We start from the raw sequence: 12,901 nt of genomic DNA, 5'->3' as shown, positions 1-12,901 counted from the left end.
GTTTTCACAATACCAAATTTGTATAGCAGTCAAACTTGATTTAAAAATAAAAGGTTCTGAGGCCATGAACAGAGGAAGCAGTACCTGAAGAAATGTTCTGACATACGACAGTATAAGAGGTCTATAGAAATTTTTCCAAAACTCTGCCTTAGCCATTGGAAACCTCACTTGAAACATGTTGTACTTTGTGTCTCTGCCTTTCTCAAAGATCACACAGAAGTCAATATACCGTCATATCAAGAGTGGATCAACATGTGTCTTACCTGTCAAGTCCTTCACTTTTATTACTACAGCAGTTAAGTCAATGTGTGAAAACAGTAAGAGCATGAGTTTGTTCATGTATGGGCTAGATGATTACATTGTGACAATGCTTTCTTTAACTTAAAGCCATCAGAAATCCTTTCCTCAGTTCCTACATGAACTCCTTTCATTCTTGGTGTCTGTTGTTGTCTTTGTAGCAGAAAATGAAAACATTTGAATAATAAAATATAAATACTAGTCAGGTCCAATAGGCTTTCTGTAAAGTAACAGTGTGATTTAGTTACTTTTTTAAACCTGTGTTACAGCCAAGATCCCACCCAGTTTCCCAGCTTGGTTAGCCTTTCCCAGGAAAGGGAAAGAATGCTGTTTTCAGAGACTCACTAGGTCTTCATACAAAACAGTGAATGTTTTTAAAGTCACAAGTGCGTTCAATAAGATGCAAACTCTAGACGAAATGTCTGGTTATAAAAAGATATATTTACATATATTTAATGGCATTTAAAATAATTAAAACAAGAGCACTCATTTATTCAATCAGACTCTAATTTGAGTACATGCATATTTTGTGAAAATTGTTTTAATTTTTTATATTTTTTACCAATAGATGGTGCTAGCAATTTCTACATTTACTGAAATATCTGCACCCATTTTACTCAGCTCAGGCCCATGACAATCTTCTGGAACTGCTGGAGAGAAACAGTCTATCCATGTGCCAGTTAAAGTAGGAAATGCCAGCTCTCCATTACTCAACATTTTACATATTGAAAAGGCCAGTAGAGCAGCAAAAAGCCATCAGTAACTACCCACTGCAGAATATATACAGTATGCAAATGAGAAATCTGCTGTTCTCACTCCTCCAATGTATTTCCAAGATTTCCGGAATAGTCACATCACATTTTGCAGTCACTAAGGTACATACTTTTAGCAAAAAGGATGCTGGCATGAGTCAAATTAGGTCCTCCATCAGTCTTCTACAGAGCACAATGAAAACTTAATGTCTTAAGCCCAAATTCTGCCAAGATTTCATGCACATGCCTCACTTTGTACACTGGGAATAGTTCCACCAAAGTCAATCAAGATGTTCACAGCATGCAAAGTTAAGCAAATCTGTGACTGTCAGTGAGTTTGGAGGTATATGTAGTGTTTGGAGTGTTTGGAACTGACTCTAGTGGCTCTCCATGGAAGTGGACAGATGTCTTCTGCAGCCATTAGGAGGGTGCATCTAGCATGGAGCATATTTTTACGATATCCCACCTGCCCTAGACATCTAGAAAGATCACATTCAAAATTCACTGTTTAATTGTTTCAGTTCTGTGGATCCATTTGTTTTGTATGTGTTCAGAGAAAGCATATTCAAGGTCACTACAAGTGCAGTTTAAGAAAAGAACAAATAAGAATAGGTAAAAACAGTCTTGTTCTCTGAATTTCCAATTTCCTCTAAAAACTCTGGTATCTCTAAAAAAAACCCCAAGGAATGTTTCTAATATCTCACTGTCATCAGCTTTATTTTTCTTATTACTTACAGACATTCTCAAAATATTTTGAGATAATTGAAACACCGCTGCTCTTCAGAGGAAAGTTGTAGTCCTATGCTCTCTGGTTCATTTCCACATGTAGTACATGCTTCAGTGTGAACTGGCTTTACACAACATGGAAGTAAGCCCTCTGGAATAACGGATTTTCACAAGGAGGTTGCAGCTTAGAGACCTTGAGCTCCTGGGGATTTTGGTTACCTGCAATTTCCTTCTATGACCTTCACTGTTTTGGGGGACCATAAAAAGGAACTGCAGACTTCCAAAATGTGTGTGTTATATATGTATAAAATATTTTATATATTGTTATGTATTATTATTACATATATTTTATTATATATTAGATTGTAATACAAATTATATTATATGGCATATAATATGTTGTTATAATACATTATTATCTATTATTATATATGTAGATATGTGTGTATATGAGTAGATAATATATATGTATATACAAACATAAATAAGTATATATGCATATATTGCATATGTTTATAAATATGTACATGTATATGTCTAGTATAAACATTATATACATTGTATTATAGAGCAAGGAATATTATATTCCTTCTCCACCCATCTTTATCTCTAAAAGAATGCCACCCTCTGGGAACATGTACCCAGCAGCTCATGTAACTTATCACTGTTATCAATACATGTCTACTTTTTGTTTAATTTATCAAGACATTGTTACGTTTACAGTAAGTGTAAAGGAAACATGAATTATTTTGTTTTTCACATCTATTAAAAGAATCACAAATCTGAAAAGCTCATTCTAGAAAATGCTATCACTTCCATTGTACACTGACATAGTGCAAAATGCTTTGGGAGATGCAAATATGTTCTTGCAAACCCCCAAAATAATTAGTATGGCCGAAAAGCTTAAGCTGATCCACATTTTATTCTCCCCCCCCTTTCTTTTAGTAAAACAGGTTTTAATGTATTAATCTTGATCAAAAATGTCTGTGTCTGTAAATGAATTTGTAACTGATGTAAAAAACTAGTCTACGATAAAACCAGAAAGATAGATAATAATTCTCTCCAAAACCTCAGTACTGTATAAATCAAAAATAATGGTAATGAATTTTGTACATTAGAAAAAACAGGGTGCTCTGGATCTCCCTGGACTCGACGATTTATCTTTCTGTATTATGTCAAAGGTTCATGCATTCTCCAGGTAGTTTGGGAGGCCCTTTTCCACCATCGTTATTTTTTCCTCAGTAAGAACCGTTCCTCATGTAGAGGATCAGTGATTATAGCAATACCTGGATGTTTTCAGCTGCACTTCTGCAATGCAGAATTGTTGCAGAGAAAGCCAAGACAGCAGCCCACGTGCTCTGTCTCATGATCTCCCTTACAGAAGAACACTGAGAAGGTGCTCCAGTCGCTTCTACTCACCATGGATAATGAATGAGGCTCTTAAGCTGCTTGTGAAATAAGGTAGTGCTATGAAAAAAGTTCATTCCCCATTTTTGCACTTGTTTAAGAAAATTTTCTTTCAATGAAGCTATGAATCCTTAAGAGAACACAAATATTTATCCCTCAACTAGAACCTTGCTACCTTTTCTCACTGAACTGCAAACATCAAATTGGCTCTCCCATGAAGTAGCATTGTTGCTGTCACTTGGCAGAGAAACAGAGCACACAATGCATGACTTAAATTGTCCTAGGTTGCATGGTAATTCAGTGCTGAACAAAATAGCTGCTTAAACACAAAAATTAAAACCAGCTCTCTCATTAGCAGTATCAACATTCAGATCCTTCATTATGGAACAAGCTCTATAAACAGTACACCTGCTTTGTAAAGTAGAAGTGATCAAACATCGGTAAAACTGAATAGACATTTAACACTGGATTCTGTGTCTTTAACTGTAGATTACAATTAATCTGTTATTACGAACAGTCTTTACACCCAAATGCAAATAACTGAATTTTACTTTTTTTAACCTCGAAAAAATTGTTGGAAATACTCTGAGTTTAGTATGTCTCTGAGGATGAGTATATGTTTACATTCTTCCAATGTTAGTCTGAAACACTTGGGAAGCTTTAGGTCAGATGTCACATCCAACATTTCAGAGGTGACTGAAGCTGACCAGGTAATTCTGCGTGGTTGAAAGCCACTGCTGTAGCTACTTCATGGTCTGTAACAATACTTGCAGGTCCGTAACAGTGCACACTATATCCCAAACATGGCTGCGGGACCAAAATACCAGTGAGCGTGGTATTTTGACCTAGTAGGAACAAATCCCTAAAAAAGATTCTATGGCTTTATTTTATTTATTTATTTATTTATTTAATAAACTAAACAATGACAGATTGTGTGATGGATTGTGACAGTCCATACTGGTTAGTTCCTGCTAACTCTTAATACTTGCCTTAGTCATGACCAATTCCAAATATCACATTAACAAGCAATGCCAAGGACAGCTTGGGAGGTAGAACTGATTTGAGATCATTTCCATTAGTCTCCCCTGGTTTAGGGGGGAAAGAAATATACCCACATACACACAAGCTATTTGTTCTCAGATCTAGAGAACAGGATGTGACCTGGTTTATTTTATAGATAAGTATAGATACAGCCTATAAGTTCCTCCACACACAATCTGACAGTTTCCAAAGAGGTATAAATACAGTCTTTAAATGGGTGCCTTTTTTCACTTGAGAACAAACCAACTGCTTATGAAGTTTGGCTTGAATTCTTTGAAAGGTGCACCATCAGGAGAGTCTGAAAGCTGTTTAAAACAGTATCAGAAGGATTCACACAGCTTTCATTATGAACATGAAAGTGGACAAAAGCTAAATACCAATGGATGTGTAGAGATTAGGAAAAACTGATGATTTAACAAATTCTGACTCACCTTGAAAAAATATAAGCAAGGATTAGGAAGAAATGTTCCCACTGGACAATTTACACCATACCTGCTTATTACCAGTTTCTTCTCCCTTTCCTGAAGCACCTGTGGCCTATGGAAATAATGAGTCTGAAGGATTACATGCGCCACAGGTCTCATCCTGCACAGCCTTTTCAAAGGCCATACTATAAAAAATAATCCACTGCACACATTCTCAAAAGATAACAGAAATAGGAATTTTGACAGAAACTTCAAAAGAGAGTGGGCATCTCATTTTAGCTCACAATAAAATGGAGCAATCAACAATACCTTTCCAGTCACATAGTCAGAGAAGTATTGCAAGCCGGGATAGTAAAACTTTCTCCTGTTGTCATTTAAATCAGGGCCAAAAAGCCTACTAACTTCATCAGTGTACAATCAAGCATTTTGCAGCTCCATCTTTTACCACCAGTAAGATCATGGCAGGTATAACCCAACTATTTACCCCACTAGTAAAGAACCTATTGCTAGTATGTGGCCTTAATCAATACTAGTATTTGGGCTTGCGTGACATTACTAGTTTGTACAGGAAAAGAGGGCGTTAAAACGGAATAATGTTTCGGTATCACCACTATGCACTATGTGGTGGATAACTGCATCTGTAACATTATACATGTTCTTGAATTCTTCTTTGTGGAAGAGAATTTGGGAGAAATGACAGAGTGTATGACCAAGGCCAAATAAAAGTTACTGCTGGGTTTTAGTGATAGATTGATGAGGAAAGGTTACAGACCTTAGCACTTGTTAATATTTTGTTAAGATTCCAGACTTTGAGGGAAAGTTGCATAATGCCAGTCTATAAATGTTAATAATCTTTAAAGACCAAGGAAAGAGAATAATTTATTACACGTCTGTCTTGCTGTGAGTCATATTAGTGGAGGAAACATTTCAACTCTACAGGAAGCATTTTCAGAAAAGCTTTTGTGATTGCCTGCTCCTGGTGAAATCTGGTTAAAAAGTTAATTGACATCAATAAAAGGGTAATTTCACCAAAGAAAAAGAACCCAGAACCTCAAAGAAATGTTATACCAATCAACACACTTGTTTGACCACTGGATTTTAGTGGTCAAAGTATCCTCCAAATAATTTAGTAATTATAGACTCATTTATGTTGGCTACCTAGTCCAATCCTCTGCTCAGAGTATTTTGTATAAGGTCAAGTTGCTCAGAGCCTTGTCCAGTCACATCTTGAACAGCTCCAAGGACAGAGATTTCAAGTCTCTTGAACATCAGCCTGAACAAGAAAAATAAATACTTGAAAGTCAGACCAAGGGTGTGATCTACTCATTAAAGTTTTGACTGCAGTTACTGGCACAATACCCTATCTCTTCTGTAAAAGGTCATAGCAGAGGTGAGTTGGAGAATTTCTGTTCTGAGACTCTTATTGTAGATGTGGTCTCCAAGGAATTAAGAAGAATCAAGATCTAAGCAACTCCACACACTAAAAAGGTCATACTGAGAGGGTTAGATAGGATTGAACCATAGGTTTTTGTAGCAACTGTGCAAGTGCAAGTAGGTGTCTAAATTCTAGATCGAAGCTAACCCATAATATCTGTTTTTCAGGTATGTAATGAAAAATCAAGAAAAGTAAGAAAAAGCCTCCATCTAACACACTGAAGCATTCTATTTAGGGATCTCTGACTTCCATGTGAAATATTTGAAGGGTTATCAGGGCAAATTTCAATTAACTTAAAACCTCCAGTAGCAATAAAGTGTGAATTAGAGGGACACAAGTACCCAAACTGCTTTGCTATTGATCAGATTTTAAAAGTGTGAACTCTACCAGAAAGCAAAAGACAGCTAGTCAAAAGGCACAGGGAGGCTGGCAGGTTTTTGTCTAGCTTGTTCAAATATGGTGTTGTTCTTTTTTTCAGCGGATAAAACGCATTCAGACATTCCCACAAAGGAAATTATATTGTATGCCACTTTTTTAATAAGATTAAAAGAGCTACTTTCACCACCAGTGACTGCCATTAATTGGTATGCTGCAAGGGAGCTGACACATCCCTGGATGGCACATCTATTAAGTGTAGACTGCAATCAGTAAAATAGGTTTTCCAACAAATGACTTGTCAAAGCCTTGACACAAGAATTACTTATGCTTGTAGTCAGTCACTCACTTTCTCCCAGTTCAAATGCTCATCTTCTGCCCCCACACCAGAATCTGAAACACAGTGAAATGTGTTTCTCCATTTTTGCTTGATTAAAGTGCTAATCTATGGATAGAACACATCAGTGAGTGTCCTAAGGATGGCACAACAGAGTCAGGGTGGAAAAGCAGCAGTGCAAGCATACATCAACTTTCCACTTTTCTTTTCCAGAAGCTGTAATTCCAAGATAGTCTCAGCCTTTCTGTGGCAAAAGATGTGAACAGAAAATGTCTTTCAACTGACAGTTCCACCATCCAAGCTTACTAGCCCAGCATGGCTCCCTTTGATCTTCAGTCTTTCTGGAAATAAAAATCATTATCATGCTACCTAGCAGCAAATGAACATGTTTTACCTGGATAAATCTCTGGTTACATTCAGTGATACGGTTGCTATTAATTGTAGATGCAAAGTGTTCACTTGAGAAACTCTCTTTTTTTTTTTTTTCTTATTTTGTATTTAAATCTATGCATTCTTTGGCTCAAGTACTGAATTGCAACTACTTCTGCATCTGGAGGCCTGAGTGGACAGGAATGATCTTTTAACTAAATTGGGTAAGTTCTTTCTTAGGATGTGTGTGACATCTTAGGGTCACTATTTACTCCACATTGTCACCTGGCTTATGCCTGACAGCGATTCCTGGGACTATGCATTGTAATGTGATATGAAATAATAATGCACAAGTCTGCTTTTAAGAAGCTCTCTGGAGCGCTTTAAGGAGACCTTGTAATAACGAGTACTAGGGGACAGGAGTTACCTCCTCAGACTTTAACATTTAATCACTTAGATGCCTCTTGTCAGTCAAAGAGAGAGATTCAGAAGAGGTTTCATTTTAGGATTTCTTTTTAGCTGGTGCCTAAAAGATTAACCACATACCTAATTGCCACAGTGTAAAGGCTAGAGAAAGTGAATGGCAATCCTAGATAACTATCTTTAATGCTGGTTGGGTCTCACCACTGGGGAAAAAAAAAAGAAGAAAAAAAAAGCAAAAAAAAAGCCAACCCAGAAAACCCTAATGAGGTAGATTTAAAAAGCTGACTTCACTGGGAAGGTCAGATTTTCCTAGTAAAGTCTTTAACAATTTGCTAGACTTAGGTTTCTCAGATTCATTTCTAATGTCTTGATTTCATTTTTTCGTACTTTTATTTTCACATATAACTAACACATGCAGCCAGGGAAAGGTTATGATGTTTTTTCATTGGCAGACCCTTTTTTCAACCTATGAAGCTTTATAAAACTGAAGGAAGGAAATTATAATTGAATCACAGTGATTCCTTATGAAATTCTGCCACAAATAAAACTGAAAACTGGGTTCCACTAAACCTATACTGGCCATTTATGCTGATTTTCACAGTTTTGGCACTAAGTAGGGACTCTTTTTTCTTGAAAAGTGATCATTCTGGGGTATTCAGTTTTCCAAAGCACTGGAGTTTTTATAGTTTCCTGATGTTTTCCTGCTTGACGTATTGATGTAAGATACTTAAGACTTCTGTAAGGAATTTGACTTTTTATCATGGATTTTCCAATGTAAATATGAACTTTCCATAACATCAGTAAAGCACACATTAAATGGATTAAGCACTGGCTAACTAACTGTTCTCAAAGTAGTTCTCAAAACGGAACCATCTCTGAACAGAGATATTGCTAGCACTGTTTTGCAGTCATTAGTATTAGACCTGACCTTGTTCAATATTTCTCTCAGTGGTCTGGAAATAAATATCAAATCACTGCTTTTCAAATGGTGTATGGATTTGTAGAGTATCAAATAATGGTGGCTAGGTGTTCATTCCAAGCAATTGAAACTGTTGACTACATCAAACCCTGTCATTAAATGAGTCCTAATGCAGTCAAAGAAACAAGGTCACAGAGACACTGAACTAGAGGCCGTATCTCTAGCATTTGCAACTGTATCCTAGAAAACTAGAGCTCATAGCAGAACTAAAACAATTCAACATGAGCTGCCTGTGAGAGGCTAAGATAAATAGGGCTAATTAATTCCTTTGTGTTGACTGCCAGGTAGAGGCATGGTCAGTTATACACCTGTTCCTTTCTTAAGCTTGTCCCTATGAGTAGTCACCTGAAATTTGAAGTTGTTACTGGGGTGTTGAACATTTGCACAACAGAAGCTAGACAAGACGTGAATTAACTATCGCATACTGCTAAAATCTGGAGAAGTTCTTTCATTAGAACAAAACCTACCAGTAATTTCTTTTCACATGTTTATGGTTTGGCAGCAACATGATAAGTGACAGATATCATAGATCTTGTCTTAGATAACAAGCTCCAAAGAAACACCCCTCAAAAATTTTGTATTTTAAATAATCTGCTCATAATTTGTACAAAAGCCATACATGGTCATGTGCCTTGCTTTATTTTGGGAGTAACCTAAGCACTAGTAAGTACATATTACAGCAGCATTGACAGCATTACCATGGCTGTCATGCTTCTGTAAGTTAACCATACAGGTATCAATATACCTAGCGTCACAACAACATTGGTTTGTTATCTACACACATTGCAGACTAGCAGGACAATGTTTATTAGTCCAGGAGACACAAGCTAAATGTTGTCTTTTAGGTTAAAGGTGAATCATAATATTTATTACCTCTTATCATTCATTGCACTTACGCCAGCTAAAAAACTCACTATTTCTTACAGGCTGAATTGCTTTTCATTTGCATAGTAAGGGGGCAAAAGGCTTCATAGTCAATTATTGGATTGTAATAGAGAAACATCTCTCAGTACAGAGGTGTTTTTCTATATGTGACATTTTCAATGCTGATACTAGGATTCCTTCAGATTTAGTGCCTACTCTTTGAAAAAAGGTAAGAAAAAAGCTTAGAAGAGCAGCAAAAGTGATGCAAAAACTGGAGAAAAAAATGCCTCTGAGTGAGAGGATGATCTTTTTTAATCAAAAGGAAGAACTCATTATTTACATTGTATATATATATTGTGTATGTATGTTCTTCATAGGGACAAAAAAAATCTAAAATGGAAGTCTTTTGTCTTGTAGAGAGGTCATTGTTGGAAGCCTCTGGAAATTAAAGCTAGTCTACTTTAAATTTAAATGAAACACTTGTTGTTTTTAAAGAAACAGTGATAAAGCAATGAAAATACACAACCTAAGCACACCACCTAGGAAAGGTGCAGAGTTTCCATCATTTGATATCTTCTAACACATAGTAGATAGCTATTCGTTAGTCAAATATGAGTAATTTGCATAGAGAGGAATAAATGGATGAAGTTCTATTGCATGGGTTATACAGAAGTTCCCAGTAGATGGGTTGTACCCTTCTGCACATGAAGTCCATTTAGTTCCTGCGAATTCACCAATTTTAAGCCATGTGACTTAGGGTCATGGGCAGAATAATACAGCCCAGATTTTAGGAAACAGAGATCCAGCTAAGTGCCAAGGGGAAATGGGAGCTTAGTTCCCTTCAAATATACTTGAAATTCCTGTCAATACTATTAAGAGTTTGAACTACTTTGATTTATGGTCATAAAATGTTGGTGGAATGTTTCTGAAGATTTAAATTGTTGAAGTTCCTGAACTCTGCTGCACAGGCCATTAATTCAAACACCTTTAACCTCAAAACACCAGGGTCCAGTCAGTTTAGATCAAGAGGTCACATGAGTGTATTGACATAAATTTTATTGTCACCAAGTGTTTGTGCACAGTACACTGGTAGCACACACCTTAGTACAAGTGGACAGCCTGTGAGAGAAGCGGCATGACTGGATTTTGTAGCTGTGCTGCAGATCAGTGTTATTTACTACTGGCAATATTTATTTAGACAAAACTACTCAATGATTAGATAAGATCTAACCACTCAAAAGACCTTTTCACTGTATGGCAGGCTCCACTGCTTAACTTACACAAGACCTGTAATTCACTAGAAACAGTCCTCAAATAAACACTACCCTCTTTTAAAAAAGAATATTTATATTAAGATTTCTAAGGAAAATAATGGAATATGACTTTAGAAAAATTTCAGTCTTGGCTTAATCCAAAATAAGAGAGCTAGTTCCTTTCTAAACTTCCATAAAAATAGTCATAGTGTATCATTAATTTTTTCACATGACTCCTCCAAAATTGAGTGATCAGTGTAATATTGGTACTTCCTTTTCTTTTTTTTTTTTTGTTGGGGTGTTTGGGGTTGTTTTATTTGACCTTCATTGTGGAAGATTCTGCATTCCAAATGCAGTTAAGCTATCACGGCTACTGGTTTTGCTTTCAGTCAGACTAGTATATGCCAAATAATTGTGACCACAGGAGCTGACCCTGGAATATTCTGTAAATGGTGAGCTAAGAAGAATGGGACTGTTCTTCAAACTCCTTTCTGGTTCTTAGGTGGAAAATTTTCTTTTGTTATTAAAAGCAAGATAAAGCAGACCGTTTTAAGCTCCAAACTGCTGCAGTTGGATTAGAAGTAGGAAGCTGACCTTCAGCTTTGTTATCTCACTGCTACACTGCCTTGTGCAGTGGAAACACATTCCTAGCAACAGTCCTGGATGGACAGTACCTATCTGATTAACTGCACATCTTGGTGCCAATCCTATCCCTCCCTCTGCAGCTCTCTCCTTGGAGAAAGTACTGCTCTGTCCACTTTACATGCTTTTCGAGCGAGTGTTACTGAACTCCCAACACAATGACTTGGCTGTGTGCACATGTGTGTATGGGCACAGCAAAAAGGACACAGGGAAAGTAGGAGCACAAGTGACTTTTAGTTGCATAAAGATTTATGTTGCTTTCATCTATGTCTTTTCTACATTGATATTCTTCTTATCATTTAACCCTAGAATTTTAAACAATATATTTGGAGTTTGTTGAACCATAAGATTTTTGTTTGTTTATTCTGTGTTTTCACAGCAGCAAAACACTGGGATGCAGGTGATGCCACAGTGGGGTACTCAGTAACATAAAGTGCATAAATAAAAATGATCAAAGAGCACTGGGGATCTAAAGTAGATCTCACGGTTGCTCTGCTTAAGAACCTAAACTTGTAGGCATGCACAACATTATGGGATTACAGGTCATGCCCTAAAAGGAAAATCAGGAAATAATTGAATTCAAACCCAGTGCTTGTATCTATTCCAATTCACATTGCACTTCCTCATAAAAAGAAAACACCTTCAAGGAGAAAGACAAAGCAAGAGGGAAGTATTTTTTTCTTTTCAATACCAACAAATAGCTACTCTAAAAAAAATTGTTGCTTGTATAGATGCTACTTTTCTACATGTAATATTAGTGGTAATCACTTACACTGGTATTTCCTTTTAACTGACAGATCCAGGGTGACTTCATTGTTTTACAGAGGCTTTTTTCCACTTGAATGGTAATGCCACTATATAAATTCTTGATTGCATTTTCTTGCTTTTTGACATTGTGTTCTGTATTTGTCATTTGTATACATACATATGTAAACAGCTTCATGGCAAATTCTATTTGCAAACTCACCTTGAGTGACCCATGATGTATCTGATTGCAGGATATGGTACTATTTGAAAAGGCATATGAATTTAATACAGCCATTTGTCCCCAAAATTATTACCATCTTTAGAGAAAAAAGGTAGGGTGAAATGTAAGAGTTTGGAGTTGATATGAAAATATAGGAAGAAGGCAATCAAAAAGATGAATAATAAATAAGACACATCACACCAACTCTAAAAAACACACATTGGTTATTCTAATAGAACAGGCAAATATTTCCTTTTTTTCCTATAGATAAATGAACTCTTATGTTACATGCTTACTTCCATGGACAGCTTTGAATTCTCAAGGGACTGGAAGCTGTGGAGCATCAGAACGCTGCTTCCATGAAATACTATGGCTGTGGTTCACCAGAAGCTTATGTCATCATTTAAACTTGTGTGAAACTAGAGTAAAATGCTATGTGATCACAGCTCAGCAGAGGACCAGGTGCCACCAGCCAGTGGGAAGAGGAAAAACAAGTTATTGAGAAAGTTCCTGTTTGAAATGTGGTTCTGGAAGGGACATGTCTTGGTTTACAGTCTCAGACACAGATGCTTTCTTGGTTGTTCCCAACTTCCTCTTTCAGCTGGTGAC

At 36.5% G+C, this 12,901-nt stretch overlaps 1 long non-coding RNA gene across 1 annotated transcript; it reads right to left on the bottom strand.

The window, feature by feature from the left end:
- Positions 1–718: 718 nt before the first annotated feature.
- LOC138684575 (uncharacterized) lies at positions 719–4,835 on the bottom strand. The gene is made up of 2 exons (XR_011323822.1): positions 4,716–4,835; positions 719–1,924 (listed from the first exon to the last, which is right to left on the bottom strand). It is a non-coding gene; the product is annotated as an uncharacterized lncRNA (long non-coding RNA).
- Positions 4,836–12,901: the final 8,066 nt, after the last annotated feature.

Source organism: Haliaeetus albicilla, chromosome 3, assembly GCF_947461875.1.
Source record: "Haliaeetus albicilla chromosome 3, bHalAlb1.1, whole genome shotgun sequence".
In the NCBI taxonomy this organism is placed as follows: Eukaryota; Metazoa; Chordata; class Aves; order Accipitriformes; family Accipitridae; genus Haliaeetus; species Haliaeetus albicilla.
The sequence above is the reverse complement of the archived record's forward strand: the minus strand, read 5'-3'. Positions and strand labels throughout refer to the sequence as shown.